Genomic DNA, 18363 nt, shown 5'->3' on the forward strand with positions numbered 1-18363 from the left:
AAATACCGCCTTAAAAGTGCGAGCGGGGACTTTGGGGCGCCGCTTCCCCTCCCGCTATTTGCATAGCCAATAGCTCTGGGGCTCTCGCCGCTGCGCGCTGATTGTTACCGGGCAGATTATATTTTAAGGGCGCATGACGCCCGGGCATCGAGAGCAGTCCGGGAGGGATGGGGGAGAGGGAGCCCTCTCACCGGAGCGCACCGCCGGACCCGGCAGCCGCACGGGCTCTGCCGGCACCGGGGGCAAGGCGGGCGAGCGGCCGTTGTTGCCCGCGAGTGGGCACCGGCGCCCCCTCCCACGCCAGCGCTCGCCCTTTGCATCAGAACGGATGGGAGCGGTGGGAACAGCTGTGCCGACTCTCGCCGGAGTCCAGCAGCAAGGCTGCACTGGCAAAAGCTGCCTGGAACACGGCCCCCGCAGCAAACCCGCCCGTCGGAGCAAAGGGTTCCTTGGGCAGCAAAAAGCCAGCGGGAGTGTCGCCCGCCCCCATCCCCCTGTAGCGGGGGACAGCCGAGAGCAGCATCTCCCCACAAACTCATCCCTGCGCACCCCTCGTCCCGTCCGCGGAGCGCGCAGCCCCTGGGCGCAGCCGAGACGTGGGGAGCCGCCGGGCACAGTGTGTGGCCCCGGCGGCCGAGCCGCGGGTTACCGGGACCCGGGCAGAGCTGTGCCAGGCAAGGCTCGCGTTTGAGGGGCGGCGAGGAGAGGGCACAGCCCGGCGCACGGCGAGGGCGGCGAGCGGGACCCGCTGCGGCGCGCTCCGCAATGAAAGGCTCTTTAACTTCCACCTCATTTCCCCTTCCTGGCTGCTCCTGCGAACAGGGAGCGTGTTGTGTCAGCGCACGTTTTCCTTCTCCAAACTTAAATTCATAAGCGCTCCCGTCTGGCTTTGTAGCCCGACAATGCAGCGATTGTGATTTATGTGGGTTTCGGGGGGGAGGACAACGGGCGTCCCGATTGTCCAGCAGCGACTTTCCGAAGTGGGGTGATGTCTGGAGCACGGCGGGGAAGGGATGCGGGGTCCCCCGTGCCCCGCGATAGGGCGGCAGCCGGGAGAGCAGCCGAGGGCACCGCGAGCCGGCTACGGTGCTGGTGGGGATGTCCCGTTAGGGAAAAAAAAAAACCCTCCCTCCCTAAATCAATAATAAATGGAAGAGAGCCAGCTCTGCAAGCGGAGGTGGGGTGCGGCTGATCTGCACAAAGTCGTGCAAAAAAACCCCAAAAAAACAACAAAAAAAAAACAACCCAAAAAAACCCAACCAACCAAAAAAATATCCCCACCAAAAAAAAAAATAAAAAAAACCCCAAAAAAACCAAAAAAAGACAAAAAAAACCCCAAAAAACCCAAAAAGAACCCACACCTACCAAAACAACCAAAACACTTTCTCCCGGTGCGACTGCTTTTATGTGCTCGGTGCCCGTTTCCAGCGGGGAAACACCGTCCCTGGGAAGCTCGGCCGGCAGGCAGGGAGCCAGGGACCCGCGGCCTCGGAAGCCAGGGTACCCTAGCTGCCCCTTCGCCTTGTCCCCGTGCCCACGGGCGCTGCCGCATGCGTTTGGAGGCAGCAGATGTTTTAACAGCCTCCGTGTAGAGATTACCGAGTGCCATATGTTAAATACCACCCTTCCTCCGCAAAAAACACCAAAACAAAACAAAAAAAAAAAAAAAAAAAAAAAAAAAAAAAAACCACCCCAAAACAATAACAAAACCACCAAAAAACACCCCCTAAAAAAGGGCAAAAATACCCCCCAAAAATAATGCAACACTATAGCAGCAAAAGCCATCCTTTTCGCACTCACTCCCCTTCTGTTACTGATCTGCCTCACCCATTTAAAATAATAAATTATTAAATCAAACGTCGCGGGGATGTGCGCCCAGCCCCGGGCGGGCGCTCCCGCGGAGCTGCCGCCGCGGCCGCGGGGGAACCGGGCTCCCGGGACAGCCGCTCCTCCTTTCCATCCCTGCAGCCCCGAGAGAAGGGGGCTGTGATGCTCCCAACCCCACCGCAGCCGCCGGGTGGCAACACCGGCGGCATTATTTACGTCTTGGGACACTTCTGCGGGGCACCAAGTCCGGCTCCTCATCACGAACCTGACGCGCAGTTATCGTGTAATCGATAATATGTAATGATATTTTATTGGCCTCTGTTGGAGAGCGCTGCAGAGCTCTTGAGGTTTTTTAATAAATCCTGAATTCGTCATAATTCCTATTTATTTAATTTATATTTTCCCAGCAAATCTCAGAGAACCATCAGGAAGATGCTGCAGGGGACCGGATGGGCTCAAGCTTTGCAGAGCAATAGACGAGGTGTAAGTGCGTCCGGCGGCCGCGGGGTTTTTGTTTGTTTAAATGGAATAAGTGTTCCTTTGCAGTGCTTGAAACCTAAAGGCTGGAGTGTGAAACATGAGAATCTGAAAGTGAAACCGACTGGAAGCCAAAAAAGAAACAGATGAACGTGTTTCCACTGTCCAAATTGAGGAAAGCCCCGAAAACAAATAAATACCATGAATAATAAAATGCGCAATAGATTTGAAATAAAATTATTCCAGCGTCAGTCCCTGGAAGGAGTCTAGTTTGGGTTTGTTTGGTTGTTTTGTTTTTTTTTTTTGTTTTTTTTTTTTTTTGTTAAATGATCTGATTTTCAGCTGTTGAAAGGTAAATCACATAATTCCATGCTGTACATTCAATAGGAAAAACATTATAAAAATTATATTTTATTTCCTCTAGTTTTTGATGAAAGACTGGGAAAGGATGTGAATAGCACAGGATCTTCTGGGTATCATCCATGTATTTTCAAGGAGTTTTTAAATTATACAGCGTGGTTTTCAACTCTAAATAACTGTGTGGTGGCAACTTTATGATTAACATTAGACAATGTAAGTATTGAGCAGGTGAAACATACCCTGTAATAAAACTGTTCTCACTTTATAGGGTGATTTTATGCAGGCTCAATAGTTAACAGCATTAACTAATGGATTCTGTGTGATTGGTTAATATATTTTTAATTAATTACTCCTTTCTGTTTTGTGCAAAGTTTCTTCTTCAACCTTTCTCATTCCCCAGTTCAAACTTTTTCAGAGCAGTAATTAGAAACTGTTTTTATGCAGAGTGCATTACTCCAGCCAGATTTCTTTATTAGGTGAGATGGGAAAGGAGTCCAAAAAAAGCTTCAAGGATGGTCATGTACCTGGGATTGATGTTTTATGCTGGAAGACTCGATAAATTGATCACATTTAGCCCAAAGAATTCCCAGGCTGACATTAGAGCCTTATCTGGCAGGAGTGCCGCGTCCTTTGCAGCCGCCGTGCTCCTCTCCTGGGGGGGCAGGGTGATAAGGCTGCGTTCGTTTACTCGGACATGGAACGGGGAACAGGTGCCTCCCACGCGCCAGGCAGTCAATGGAAAGTGACATTTTTTACCCTGGCATGCAGAACTGTACAGAAACGCTGTCATTCTTTTCTTGGGTTTTGGTTTTGGAGTTTTTTTGTTTGTTGGTTTGGTTTGGTTTTTTATTTGGTTTTTTGGGGCTTTTTTTTTTTGCTTTTTTTTTTTTTTTTGCTTTTCAAGCAGATACTTGAAAGAGCAAGCACGGTTCTGATAAATTACAGGTATGAACCACTGATATCTATTTCATCATTAATAATATGACAGAATCTCAAGGTGACAATCCCCCCCCCCCTTTTTTTATTTCTCTTCTCCTCATTGCATATGAATCAGCTTACTTTTCTTCTTAAAATGGCTTTGCCGTTAACCTCTTGCATTCCCTAACTGCTGGCATGTTTGTATCAATCCTTAGTTCAAGAATTGCTTCAACATAAAATGCACAAGTATTTTTTTCAGACTGTTGAGACTTATCAATAAAAGACTTTCTGTCCCCAAATCTGCAGCTGATCTCCGATTTTTAGAGCATCTTGCTGTGACATTCCTTCCTTCCTTCCTTCCTTCCTTCCTTCCTTCCTTCCTTCCTTCCTTCCTTCCTTCCTTCCTTCCTTCCTTCCTTCCTTCCTTCCTTCCTTCCTTCCTTCCTTCCTTCCTTCCTTCCTTCCTTCCTTCCTTCCTTCCTTCCTTCCTTCCTTCCTTCCTTCCTTCCTTCCTTCCTTCCTTCCTTCCTTCCTTCCTTCCTTCCTTCCTTCCTTCCTTCCTTCCTTCCTTCCTTCCTTCCTTCCTTCCTTCCTTCCTTCCTTCCTTCCTTCCTTCCTTCCTTCCTTCCTTCCTTCCTTCCTTCCTTCCTTCCTTCCTTCCTTCCTTCCTTCCTTCCTTCCTTCCTTCCTTCCTTCCTTCCTTCCTTCCTTCCTTCCTTCCTTCCTTCCTTCCTTCCTTCCTTCCTTCCTTCCTTCCTTCCTTCCTTCCTTCCTTCCTTCCTTCCTTCCTTCCTTCCTTCCTTCCTTCCTTCCTTCCTTCCTTCCTTCCTTCCTTCCTTCCTTCCTTCCTTCCTTCCTCCCTCCCTCCCTCCCTCCCTCCCTCCCTCCCTCCCTCCTTCCCTTTTTCCTTCCTTCAGTTCCATTTTATTTGCTTTCTGTCTACACTGAGGCAAAGATTGTACATTACATACACATGTGTAGCATGCCCAGCTCTATACAAACAAGGAATAGGAAAGCAAGATGTTAAGAGAAAATTGCTCCTTTTATGGGGATTAGGGAAGGGCATATTTTAGTTGTCTTAACAGTGCTGTGGACTGCTAAATAATCACAGTATTTGCTCCCAGGAGAGCAGCTGTATTTGAAAGGTAAGTGCAATGATTCTGTTAATCTGCAGTGACAAAATTACCCTGACACAGACTCCCACATTGACTAGTTTGCTGAAACATATGCGACATATATTGTCTGCCAAAGAATGAGACATTTTATATAGAGCTTCATCAGGGTGGGATTTTGGTTTGGAAGCCACGTGAATGAGTGTGGGATGGGGATGAGGTGGACCTCTCATTGTGTGCAGATGTGTAGTGCATATCCAAATTCTGAAAAAGGGTGTATTTTGTAGAGGAAGAACGGCTTGTCTTGTTGTCTCTGTGAAAGTATCAAAAATTGTCCATGAAGAAATATAAGGGTCTCAGCCAGTATATTGGATGTCCCCTTTGCATTCCAGGGACAATTAAATACTCCATAGATCTGCTGATTTTTGTCTTCTTAACAGGATCAGACAAACAAACAGAATAGACTTTATTGCCTGACAGAGAGACAAACACATAAAACCCTCAAAACATTAGTATCACAAAATAAAATGTTGTAAATAAATTCTCTCTATTGAGGTAAACTATTTTACTTGTAATTTCCTCCTCCAAAACTGCTGAATTAAAAGCTATTCCCATGAATCATCAGTCAGGATATTTTACTACTCTACTCTGTGTCGATTACATCTACACCTGGGAAAATTAATTGCTTTTAAAATATTAATAGCCTAAAATGCTACATTGCATATAATATTAATGACCACCTGAATACAGTGCTATCATTTGCGTCTTTTTTCTCTGCTTCTCTTTAGGGAATGTTCCAGCACCAGTATGCCCCAAAACTATGCATTTTATAGTGGTCACATTGAAGCATTTTGAAAGGTGTTGCTCCTTTTCAAGTGGCATTTACAGTTACAGCCAGAGACCTCAGTCACTGTCCAGGTGCCACATGGCTTTTGAGTAAATGGCTTTATTGAGAATTCAGACAGTGTAGGCAGTGAGAAAACCCTGTCTCCTATGAGCTCCTCAGCGTCCCTGGCTTCCCCAAATCTTCTGGTCAGTGCTGCTTCCCATGGTGAGGCTTTGCTGGACATTTCAGTGAGTGATGGACAAACGGGAGCTGAGGCACTGTCCCTGTGTGCAGGAGGGTGACAAACATCTTTGTTCCAAGCTCAGCCCTCAGCTATTTCAGATCTCAGCTCCCAGGATTTATACACAGTCAGGTTTTGGCTGACTGAGGTGTCTTGTTAAGAATGGTCAAAGTCATGTCTGCTTTGTCTAAGTTCCATCCAAACTCTGAGGAGGTTCTTGTTTGGTCTGGGCAAAGCTCCTGATGTGGATGAGAAGGTTGTTTGGGCAGAGTCAGGAGGGCTGGTGAAGTGATAGCTGCCCTCCTGGTGAAGTGGAAAGAAATTCTCACAGGTGTCTGTGAAATCCACTGCTGCTGCTGCCCTGGAGAGCTTCCAAAGCTCCTCCATCACTCCACAGGGGCAAAACACTTCAGCAGCAGCAACCGGGCAATGATGAGCGCTTTCTCAAGGGCTGCATCTCCCCAGGGGTGTCCAAGGAAATGTCCTCCCCTCTCTGCCGTTCTTCTACCTCACCCCAGAAGCATTTGGCTTATTACTCTCAGCTAAGACACCCTCTTGCTCCACTGCTGTTTTCCCTGAATCTGGAGCTGGAGTTAACAGGCAGACACAGCTTCCTGTGCATGACCTTATGCTGCCTTCCAGATGTTTTACTGCCTGTAAATAGACACAGGTCTGAGGGAAACATTGCTCTTATAAAGAGCTAGGTTGGAATTCATCTAGTCCAGTCCACTGCTCACAGCAGGGCCACCTCTCAAGCTGGATTGGGTTGCTCAGGGCCTTGTGCAGCCAAAACAACCAAGGATGGAGATCCCAGTCTCTCTGGGTACTGCCTCATTGCTACACCAGCATCAGGTGGAAGAACCTTGTAAATAAACTTTGTTAAGAAAGTTTAAGAATTTAACTTCTGTTTCTTTGTTAAGAATCCTTGTGCCTGATCAGAGTTTGCCTGGCTCTAATTCTTGTTCATCCTCTTGAAGTCTCCTGACTATCTGAGAAGCAGAAGGAAGCAGTGGTGGGTGCTTGCTGGCCACTGGTATAATTGCATATACATAGCTCATGGTGTAGCATAGAGGATCTGTAATGTGGCTTTTGTTGAATGGAATTAAACTGCCTTAGTAAAAGGCAAGAGGTAATAAAATAATCACTAACACTTGTCCCACATTGCTCTCCTTCATTGAAACCTCCAGATCTCCTGCACTGTCTCCTCCCTTGGCTCCGTTCTTGGTCCTTCTTCTTCCCTTGTGGTGTAAATCTGTACCCAAGCAAAACTCTCTTGTGCTGTTGTCTCATTTCTCTGTGTGCTGAAACTCTCCCCTGGCCTTTCACCTCATCCTGACATTACAATAACCTCTTGGAGCAGGTTCCTGGAGTGATGTTGGTAGCTCCTCATCCTTTCCTGTAGTTCTTCCCAAGGTACTGTCTGCTGGCTGGGCTGGAAGTCCTTTTGCCTGAGTGGGTTCTCATGCCCAGACATGAACTGTTTCTTTTTTGGGTTTCAAATTTTTGTTAATAAGGCTCATTGGTGCCAATCATGATCCTCAGAAGGGAACCTTCCCACAGGTCAGGAAAGTACCGTTTCTGTTTCACAAATATCTGAGGGTCTGTTCTGTAGAGAAACTTCTTATATGAGCTCCATGGCACATCGTGGAGTGGCACTGCCTTTCCAGGGTCCCAGCGGTTCCTGGAGAGAAACACCTCCCTCATCAGAGAGGAAGGTGAAGGTTCATTTTACAGATCGTTTCCACATTGGTGTTCTACCACCACCTTCTCTTGTGCCCCTATCTCACAAATGTTGCACTGGAAAGAAGGGAGGGGAACTGGTTTCTCTGTCTATGAATAGATGGACTATTAGAGACTGTTGGCACCTGAATGGGCTTGTTATCTTCAGATAACAAAGGAATTGCTCCATCCTGGAGAAGGTCAGGTTATGCAGATTCTCTGGGAACTGAGGGATAAACATTCTCTTAGAAGAAGGGCTAAGAAGCCATTTGCAAAGAAAGCTTGGGAAGGTATAAAATCAAGGAAACACACCTCTGCAGAAGAGAACCCTTTTTAATGAGTCAAGTACCTGTGAAGGGGAGATACAGAAGAAAGGCTTAAATTTGATGTTGCAACACCCTGTCCAGGAGTGAAAAAAGGGTCCTCCTAAGAGGATTTGGAAAGGGCTGACAAAGGACAGTAAAGAGCAAGAAGCAGGGAAGTGCAGATAGGGTCTGCTGTTGCATTCTTTGGCTCTATGGATTTTCTTGCACATCTCAAGTAAAGCGTGATTATTTTTACAAACATTACACAATCGCTTTGCTATGTATTTTAATAGTTATTTATCCCTGAGGTGGTAAGTTATAAAGTAGAGAGCCCGCAAGGGTGGGATGCAAACAGAAATATAAGTTGGAACTCCTGGAGAGCTGGGAAAGCCGGTACTAATCTCTGTTTCTGGCTGTGGGGTCTCAGGAAGGAAGATTCAGGGAGGAGCTGTGTCCTGAGAACACACTTAGAAAACTCCTGTTCCTGGGATCCGTTTGGTTTAAAGCAGCATAAAAACCATCTGTTATGTCCCACACACAACCCTGTTATGGATAATCAAAATGCTATATGTAGGGGTTTGAGAGGATTCAGCAGGTTTTGGGGACAGAGGTTTGGGTGGGTTTTTTTAATTTTGTTCTTTTTTCCTGTGAAAGTCAGGGACAGATTGAAATCTGCTGACTCCAGCACTTAGAAGATGGTTCAAAGTTGGCTTGGAATTTCCAAGCACTGCTGGAAATTAGAGCATATGTCCAGAAAAGCATCAGATTCCCCGAGAAAGTTAGAAGTAGAGGTAATTTGGTTTATCTTCCGAGCTGAATAGTAGTTATAATGTTTGCAGACAACTTTCTGATGCTTACTGTAACTGTAGCTTCCCCCCCCCCCCCCCCCCCCCTACAGAAACAGCATATTCTTGTCATGCAGCTGTTGCTTACTGTGTCTTCCTTCTGCTTTGGGTGGATTTTCCCATGTTCATATCTGTAGCTTTTGAGTCCTTCTGTCAGTGAACAGCTGCAGGTTGATACTAGATAGAGCTGGATTTTTTTCTGTGTTCACACACAAGCAAGCTTGTGAACAAAAGATTTTAAAGGAAGCTGATAAATTAACAAGGTCTTTTGGATGATGCAATGTTGCTAATGGTGTGGACAATGGAAATCCTTGTGCTTGTCCTCACTGAAAGCCAAGGAAGACATAACTCAAGCTGTTTTATCTGGGAGCTTCCAAGCTTTTCCCTACAGGCTCCAGAGAGGATGTTTCCTAATGGACTCATCTTTCATGTGACAGAAAGGGAAGTGCTATCTCCCAGCCTAATGCTTGCCTTTCTATTTCCATTTGACTTGGACCCTCTGAGGGGAGCCCCTGTTTTCAGAGCTTCAGGGAGGATCAGGCCTTTCCTGGGAGCTCCAGACTGGGCATGTGCAAGTCCCAGAGCTTCCCTGTGCCTCCAAGGGAAGCAGATACACTTCTCTGGATGGATGTCCATCTCAGCCCTGAGATGGACAGTCCAGCTTAGTCCAGCTCTGAGGCTGGACTCTGTGCACTTTGCCAGCTGTTCAGCTGCTGGGCGCAGCCAGGCACAGTGGCTGCCATTGTCTCCCGAGGAGATGGGAACAGGAGCGTGTGTGGGGAAGTTGGATGGACATTTGCCCCATTCCTGCAGCTCTCTCATGTTTCCTTTGGGATCTGCCTGAGAACCCTGGGGACAGCAGCTTTATTTGTTTGTTTTTCCTGTGTCCTTAGCTTCTTTTTCCATTCTTGTAGTAATTGTTCCACTTATATGAAAAAAAAAAACGTTTTCAAATCAGCAGCAACTGACCCATTTGGCTGCCACCATCCCGTGTCTGCTTTTGCACACAATGGGACAAGGACAGAGATAGATCCTGGTGCAATGGGAAGGGGCACCACAGGGAATTCTCTGGCCAGCTCACCCCAAGCAAAGTACAGGAGGGTGCTTTGAGGAGGGAAATGAGAGGCAGAGGTGTTAAATAATGGCTTTGGCACAGAGCTGGCCACCCTTTGCCCTCTCTGCCAAGGGGCTTTGCCAGCATGGACATTTGTGTGTGGAGTGTGGGCTCAGGATGGGGGAGGCAAATACAGACAGATGGACAAGGGAGGATAGAAGGGTTATGGCCAGCTCTGCTCAGCCTTCCTGTATCACAGCTGCTTGGGACAGTGCCAGGGGTGGGCTCTGGGGTGAACATGGGGAGAGGGAGGGGAAGCACCAAACTCAGGCCTCACACTGGAATATGAAAAGAAAGCAATAAAGAAATTTGAGAATAGCTGGAGACAAAATACGGGGTTAGGTGTATCCTTAGACTGGACTGGCTCAGCTGTGTCCATTTGTTTTCCCACTTTGCTTCATCTGTCTCTTAAAGGAGATTGCAAGGTTAAAGTTTGGGCCATTGATTTGTGTTTGGGCATAGTCAGACACCTGAGGAACGCTGCCCATGTGCCAGCAAGGAGACCCAGGCTCATCTCCACTTCTCTTAGGGCAGCCCCAGTGTTACACACCTGTGATGAAATATATGAAGGCTTCCATGGCATTCTCCTCCTACAGGTGGTAGAAGGGCAGAGTGAAAGCATGACATGATTTTTAGCAGCTTTAGACAGCACAGTCTGCCCTGGGTAAATGTCAGCCTGCCTAGATGCACTGCTCTGTTGGGGCAGGCCTCTGGGCACTATGGCCTGGTAGAGAAGAGTCAGGCTTGTGGAAGGTTTATGCTGTGGTCAGCTGGTAAAAATGCAGTAGTCTGGATGAGTTAACTCTCGTATGAACTGCAACAAAGCCAGAGTGCCAACTTCTGCTCTGGAAAAGTTATTTCCTGCCTTCATCTCATCAGTGAGTTCAGCACCTGTAACTGAGTGGGTTGAGGAAAAAAAGTGTGAAGGGTTAAGTGGTATTTGGGATACAGCTGGTCCACTTTTGGCACTTCCAACAATTGTGCACTTCCCAAAAAATGTGCACTTTTCCCTGTACTGATCTTTGCACAGGAAGGTGCTGAGCCTCTTCACCATGCCACACAAACCTTTCCGTGCTGCTCTTGTCTCCCTCTGCCTTCCAGAGACTTGGCAGCGGCGATGCCCCGGGTGTCCTGTGAGTGCTGCTCAGCATGCTGGATGTCCCAGCTCATCTTTTCCCTGGGCTCCCTGCCCTCCACTGCAGCCCCACCTGCTGCCCCTCATTGTCCTGCTACCTGTGTGGCCAGGCACACAATGGGAGCCTGGGCTGTGCTTTCCAGCCCCTCAGGGACAGAGCTCTCCAGGCAGTGCGGATGAAGTGTCATCCTAAGAGAGAGGTCTCATGCTGGGGGCATGTTGCTTACCTTACCCTTATTACAAATATGCTTTATCTGACACGGAGAATACTTCTTACTTAGAAGCTTTTTGTTTTCTATTCCTACTAATTATGTCTTAATACCGTGGTGGAAGCATGGATGGGGTGTGAGTGAGGGAAAGCAAGCATATGGGACTTCAGGCACAGAAGGAGCAGGGCCAGAGAAGAAAAGTCAGAGGAACAAGGGGAAGCATTTTGCAGGGGGAGAAGGGGAGAGAGTAAAATGTGTCAGTTGTGTGAAAAGTGGAGACCTGCAGGGAAAAGCAGAGCTTAAACTGTGCCTAGGGTGCTGTGCCAGTAGGAGCTAAGCTCCAGCAGTGGGGACTGATGGAAAATGACAGCTGCAGTTTAAGTCAGGGAGGCTTCAGGGCCATCTCCCATCACATTTTGACAGGCTGCAGCATGGTAATGGCCCAGAGATACTGCACCATCTCTGCTGACACAAGGGGGAATTAAGAAATCTGGCAGTAATCTGAGCAAACCCAGGAGCTGAGGTGAAGGAACACAGTATCAGAGACAATCCAACTGCTATAAAGGCTTTTAGCTAAAGACTTAAAGAAAATAAATGTTTCTTGGAAGGATTGCTCACACAGTGGCTTAATATTTTGCACTGAGGAATTATTACTATCTATAAAAACTTATTAATGGGGATGTATTTTGTGCACAATAGAAACAAAATTTTGCTCTAAAAACTAGCATGGGATTAGAAGGAATCACCCTCATCCCCAAGGCAAGTCCTTTGCAAATCACAGACTACTGAGCAAAGGTAGTGAGCTCAAAGGGGTTCATCCACCATTTATTTCCAACAACCCAGCAGAGCTCAGTTGATTTTTCAGCACTCCATAAGAAAACCCTTCATGAAAACCTACCCAAAAAGGCATAGGAGAACTGTGTCATGGGCAAGTGGATAGATCAAGGACCTTGCTGAGATGGTCAGATCCTGCTGACCTAACTGTTGGTTTTACTTCATTGTTATTCCTTAAAAGTGGTTCTTCATCAACAACTTCCCAACTTTCTGGTTTGTTGGTTTGTTTTGTTTTGTTATGTTTGTTGTTTTGTGGTGTTTTGTTGGTTTATTTTTTCTCCCAAACAATTGACCCAGCAGAAATATTCAGAAAAAGGTGGTGAATAAAGAGTTTTCACTGCCAAGCAGAGCTGGAGGGGAAGTTTCTAGTGAGGTGTAAAGGGAAAGGCTGTTTGCAAGTTTCTTGGACAGCAGTAGGAATAGTATTCACTGAGTCTCAGAATATTCTGAGCTAGAAAGGACCCACAAGGATCATCAAAGACCCACAGAGTAGCACAGGAATTGCTGGCAAGAATAAAAAATGAGAGTTTCTTGTAACAGGCATGCAGACAATCATATCAGTAATATCATATCAGTATTTGTTATCACAAAGATAAAAGGGTGAATACAAGGAGAGAAGGACAGATCAGATAGTTTTCATTGGAAAATAGCATTACTTTAAAATGATGAGTTCTTTTGTAAGCTGGTTTCAGTTTCTCTGAAATCCTGTATAGGAAAACTCAGGAAAAGGTCCAGTATCATTTTAAAAATAAAATAGTGTCATTTTTGTCTTTGAAAAACTCTTTCAGTGAGAGTTTGTATTCAGTTTGTGTGACCCATCTGTCAAAGAAAATCTGAGCAGAAACTAAAGGCTCAGGACTGTTCTGAAGAACTTTACCTTTGCTAATGTAATTTTTTTTCTGTGGAAAAGTGTAGAATTTTCTGTCTCCTTTCTGCTTGAAGCTGAGCTGAATTTGGGCTTCCAAAATACTTTTATACTTTTGTGTGAGTGGAATCCATAAACAGCTCCTGGATGTTTCCTTAAGAGCCCTTGGAGCATCCATGAGTCCAAAGTAGATCAAGGATGCATTGTGGGGGAAAGTTGTGGTCAGATTTGGGGAATAGATGGGCTCAGTCAAGGTGCTGAGCAATCTGGTCTCAGTTCAGCACAGCTTGTAAGGGGCTAGTTTCATTCTCAGTGACTCAGTAACAATTTACATGCCTGAAGTTAAGCACCTGCTCAGGGATTTTTCTGAATTGCACCCCTGGGATGAGATCTGCTTTTAACTCCCCACTTCAAGACCGTTGTCTTCTTCAGTTTCTCTGCTCTAATCCAGATTCCCACCTGATTCTTCTCCCAAATTTTCCAGGTCCTGCCAGAAACTCCCAAATACCTCTGCCTTTTTATTTTTTTTAAATTCTATTTGTATTTGTATTTATTCCCAATTTATTATGAGCTGCAACTTTCATTCATGCACAAATCATTCATCCATTCTTGAATGCAATTTAATAACACAGGAACTAACACTGATCATTTTCACACCTCAGGAATGGAACTAAAAAAGCCTTTCCAATATGTGGGGTTTTTTGTTTGTTTGTTTGTTTGTTTGTTTGTTTTTGTCATTTCCCTTTGTTTCTCTTCTTCCAGCCTGTTTGCTGCCTACATGCCAGTTGTTTTGCTTTGTTTTTTTTCTCAAGCCAATTTGGACAAATTTCTCCACTGTTGGTTTCATAGGACACAGGATTAAATATTTTGTTAAAATCCAAGCACATTGTAGCCTCTTATATTCCCTCTACCCCCTAATTGTGTAATCCATCCAGAAATTAATCAAATTTATCTGGTAAAGCCCAGTTTTCTGAACCTCTTGCTGCCTATTCCTCATGATGCACTTACCCTGGATATATCTAAAGATGTACCAACCCTATCATGCCACACCATCATTGCTTCCATGCTGTATTTTGGATAGAAACTGGACTTATGGCATGGCGTGGGGGGGCACCCTGTGTTACGCTGGGCTGTCCTCAGAAGAAGGAATGCTGCTGGGAAGGGTGTGTTCCATGATGCACAACCAGATGAAACAGTTCCCTGCCAAATGAGCAATGACTGGGAGTGCTTTCACATGGTGTCATCCTTAGTCCACGGTCCAAAGGGCACTTTGAAAAGAATGGCACCAACTCCTAAGCAGTCAGAGGAGAGCAAACAAAATCACATATTTCTTGGACATTTGTGTGTCTCACTAATGGTCTGAAATGAACCAGCCATCAGTGTTGGATAGGCTCACAGTGTTCTGTTTAAACTCTTACACCTGTAAATACCTTGGAAAACCCTGGAAATCTCATCCAAGGCTTCAGTGCAGCAGGAGAGGAGGGCATTCTGCCACTCTGCCCCACTCTGATAAGACCCTGATGCAGGGCTGTGTTCAGCTCTGGGGCCCAACAAAGGAAGGACAGGAAGCTGCTGGATCCAGGCCAGAGGAGGCCACAAAGCTGACTTATCAGGGACTTTCCCCTATAGAAACAGGCTGAGAAAGTTCAGCCTGGAGATGAGATGGTTGTGTGGAGACCTCATAGAAACCTTCTGGTGTCTGAAGGGACCTCTTCAGTAGGAACAGCAGTGACAGGAACTTTCACACTCATGGAGAGGAGGGTTAGATTGGGTATTGGGAAGAAACTGTTCCCTGTGAGGCTGGTGAGACCCTAGCACAGGTTGCCCAGAGAAGCTGTGCCTGCCCCATCCCTGGAAGTGTCCAAGGCCAGGCTGGATGGGGCCCTGAGCAACCTGGGATAATGGAAGGTGTCCCTGCCCATGGCAGGGCTTAGAATTTGGTGATCTTTAAGGTCCCTTCCAACCCAAGTCATTCCATAATTCTTTGGAAGTAGATATGTTGGAGTGACCAGGTCTGAGGTATCCCTCACTTAAAAGGGCTTTTTAGGAAAAGTGTCTCTGCAGTGGGAGAAGGGACAGCCTTGTGAGCCTGTAATGGAGATGCCTGTGTTTGAATCAAAAGGGTGAATGTACAGTGCTGCAAGTGCTGAGGAACAAAAAGATTATATGGAAGGAGAGAATGAATTTTAACAAGGAGCTACTACAACAAAGAACAAACCAAATGGTAAAATGAGAGTTTGAAAATAATAAATTAATTTTTTTAATAGCTAAGTTTTTGTTGCTTTTCAAATCAGGGTCAGGGGTGTGATATAAAACCATCTGGGAGAGAAAACAATGAAAACCAAAACTGGATGATCATACATCTGGCATTTTGTACCATGAGTTTTCTCCATGTGTGTGGGTGCTCCAACAGAGCTACTTGCATTGCATACTTGAGAGCAATTCAGTGACCACAAAATATTTCTTTTATTTCGGGGGAGGGTGGAGAAATATTGCTGAGATTTTCAAAACTCTCTGAGTCTTTTCAGCAGGCTTCCCAGCACTGCTGTGTTTCAGGTGAGTATGATTTTGAGATGGGTCCAGATGCTTTGACCAGCAGAGACTCCACATGAAACTGTGGAGGATGATTGCCTCCTAGGAAGCAGGGTTGCAGTCCTGAGGCTGGAATTTCTCCCAGACCCAGAATCCCAGCCATACAATGGAGTTTTCTCTTTAAGCAAGGTGGCAGGAGAGCAGGGATAAGTGGGCTGTAGTGATGAAGAAACTTGTGAACTCCTCCACTGTCACTTCCCAGGAAGCAGCATTCTGGCACCACTGAAAGGGCTGATGGGTACTGAACCAGCTCAAAATGAAACATGCCTTGGTATTTTTTGCTTACCAGCCCCTAAAACCCCACATCTGGACAGATGCACTGTTGGCTGCTTGGTGAAAGCTGATACACAATCAATACCTTGTAGCCTAAGTTTGTCTTTCATGGGGAGATTACACTGCTCAACCAATAGATACAAGATATTTTCTGGGAAAAGTCACTTCAGCAGGGCTATAAATAGAGCTATATTTCTCCATCTCATTTTGGGGAAACATGCTTCAAAATCTTAGGAATTCATGGACACTCACAGGTTTCTGTAGAAAATACGTTTGTGGATTTTTTTACTGCACTTCCTCTACACTTTTAACTAAATTGAGGTGTTTATGCAGCACAATTGGATTAAATACAGAACTAAAACAATCCCCCCGTGACCCAATTCCACCTGGCTAAATCCATTTCACTCTTTTGAAGAGTCTTGGGTTTGCTTGTCTTCCTGAGGCTGCCTGGTTGTTTCTCCAGGAGGGAATGGGAATGGGAATAGACTGGGCTTAGGCTTTGTGTTTGCTTGTTGCTGTAATGGGTGACACAGGGACCCCAGGCAGGTGCAAAGGAGTGCTCTTTATTGCCAAAACCCCAGCCTTTTAAAGCAGTTAACTGGTTATTAGTTTACATAGTTCTAAGGCACAATAAGCCCAAGTCAACCAAGCACCATATACTATGATGAGGAGCTGATGTGGACATGTGGCAGTCATGCAGCACGTCTCCCACATCTCTCATGTCTCTCTACCTCTATTCCAACCAAGCCACTCATAGTTCCCTTCTACTTAGCCGAAGTAACAGGCCAGAGCCATGTTACAAAGCCTTCCCTTTTTAAAGCCTTACCCATTGGTAACATTTGTTCTCTGCCCAAGGAAGAGCTTTGTTTGCTGCAGAAGATCCAATGCTCTGTTGTCAAAACTGGTTTCTTCTTCATCTGCAGTTTGGTGCTTTAGCAAAGCAGAGTCTCCAAGGATAAACCACTGGATTTCCAGCATGACTTTCCCCCGCTCTTTGCCATTACTAGGCAAAGATATTTTAACTTTTGTTGCTTTTCTTTTTCCTTCTCAGTGATCAACCAGCACCTGCAGGAATTTCAGAGAAAACAAGACAACAACTGATCTGAAACTTTATGATTCTGCCTGACATTATGCTCTGCCTACAGACATCTGCAGCAGGTGACACAGGAGCATGTCCAGGTAGGATTGGAATGGCCCCACAGAGGGAGACTCCAGGCCCTCCCTGGGCAGCTGTTCCAGGGTTCTGCCACCCTCAGTGCACAGAAAGGCTGCCTCACACTGAGGTGAATTTCTTGTGTTTAGTTTATGTCCATTGCTCCTCATCCTGTCCCTGGAGACCACTGAAAAGAGCCTGGCACCATCTCAAAACCCTTATTCGAGATACTTGTATGTATTGATGAGATGCCCTTTCAGTCTTCTCTGGTGCCAGTGGTGAAATTCCTGTGTCAGGAAGGGAGCCAGCACCAAGGCCTGACCCGGCAGGAAGCTGTTCAGCTGTGGCAGCTGCACTATGGCAGCAGTTTAGGTCATGTGTGTCCTCTGTCCCACAGATTAGTTCCCTGGGAGGTCAGCTGAGCTCCAGAGCTTGTGGCACACAGACCCGGGTGGGTAGGCCAAGGCCTTTCCCTGTCTCCAGGCTGTGCTGGTCCTGAGGGCCTTCCTGAGAAGGGTTAATGAAGCACCTCTGCATGTCAGCTGTGAAATTACAGCCTTTAATACCCCAGCTAACCCTTGAACAGCCATGGTGATCTGTGGAAAACCCCAGAGCATTTGGCTGATGAGTGTTTGCCTTGAGCTTGGAGCTGAAAGGAGAGGAAGGGCAGATTGCGGCCTGCACATCCCAGGCAGGGGCGGCACTGCCCCTGCCTTTTGTGTCCTTTGGGGCTGTTGTTCACAGCCTCTTGTTCATTGCATTCCTCTTTGCTCCTTAACCCTGGATTCATTTTCTATTGCACTTTGGCTCCTGAAGGCAACATACTGCTTGCATTAAAAATAAAAATAAATCCATGCATCCCTGCTGATGTTTTACACCCAGGAAAATGCCTATGGGGACAGACTGAGTGGCACTGAAACTGCGCCACAGCTGTGAGCAGAGGTGTGTCCTGCTGCCTTTTCCAAGCACCCAGGGATAACAGGCACTTGAGCACGGTCTGTGTGTGTGCTGCATGGCCCAGGGCAGTTTCCATGGCTCTTTGTGTGCAGTAGGTATCATTAAAAACTCAACATTTGACACCCTGCCTTGGCTGGAGCTCCGAGGTGCAGTGGCATCAAGAGTGGCCTGGTGTGATGGACTTAACTTTTCCTTCTGCTCCTGTCTGGAGCAGAAAGATTTGGAGGGACATGTGGATTTCCTTTGTCTGGTTAGAGATGTTGGTCATAAAATGTGTCCATGGCAGCCTGATATATCAAATCTGATTGGAAAATATTTCCTATGAATGCTTTATCCCAACCTCTACTTCTACCACCCAAATAGTGGGGATGGAGGAAGTGAAAGAATGGTAAAAGATCTTACAAGGCAGGGTAGGCCAGCTAACATTTCTTTAATTTTTTCTTTAAAACATGGGTTTTCCCACTGTCAGGTTCCCTGCACGACCAGCAATCCCAAACCTGCCCAGTTTCTGTATAGGCTAACTCAAGAAATGTGATAAAAAACAGTGTGGCAGCAGCTACAAGTCTGAGTCAGAAAAATTGGTAAAATCCAGTATTAAGAT

General features: G+C 46.2%; 1 long non-coding RNA gene across 1 annotated transcript in view; it reads left to right on the plus strand.

Annotated features, from left to right (window-relative positions):
* Positions 1 to 1895: 1895 nt before the first annotated feature.
* The window catches only part of LOC135300862 (uncharacterized), a 28408-nt gene continuing 11940 nt past the window's right edge, over positions 1896 to 18363 (plus strand). Inside the window, exons 1-3 of the long non-coding RNA XR_010362624.1 lie at positions 1896 to 2124; positions 2235 to 2310; positions 16704 to 17038. This is a non-coding gene — a long non-coding RNA (uncharacterized LOC135300862). The remainder of the gene's footprint in view (positions 2125 to 2234; positions 2311 to 16703; positions 17039 to 18363) is intronic.

Source organism: Passer domesticus, chromosome 5 (genome assembly GCF_036417665.1).
Source record: "Passer domesticus isolate bPasDom1 chromosome 5, bPasDom1.hap1, whole genome shotgun sequence".
In the NCBI taxonomy this organism is placed as follows: domain Eukaryota; kingdom Metazoa; phylum Chordata; class Aves; order Passeriformes; family Passeridae; genus Passer; species Passer domesticus.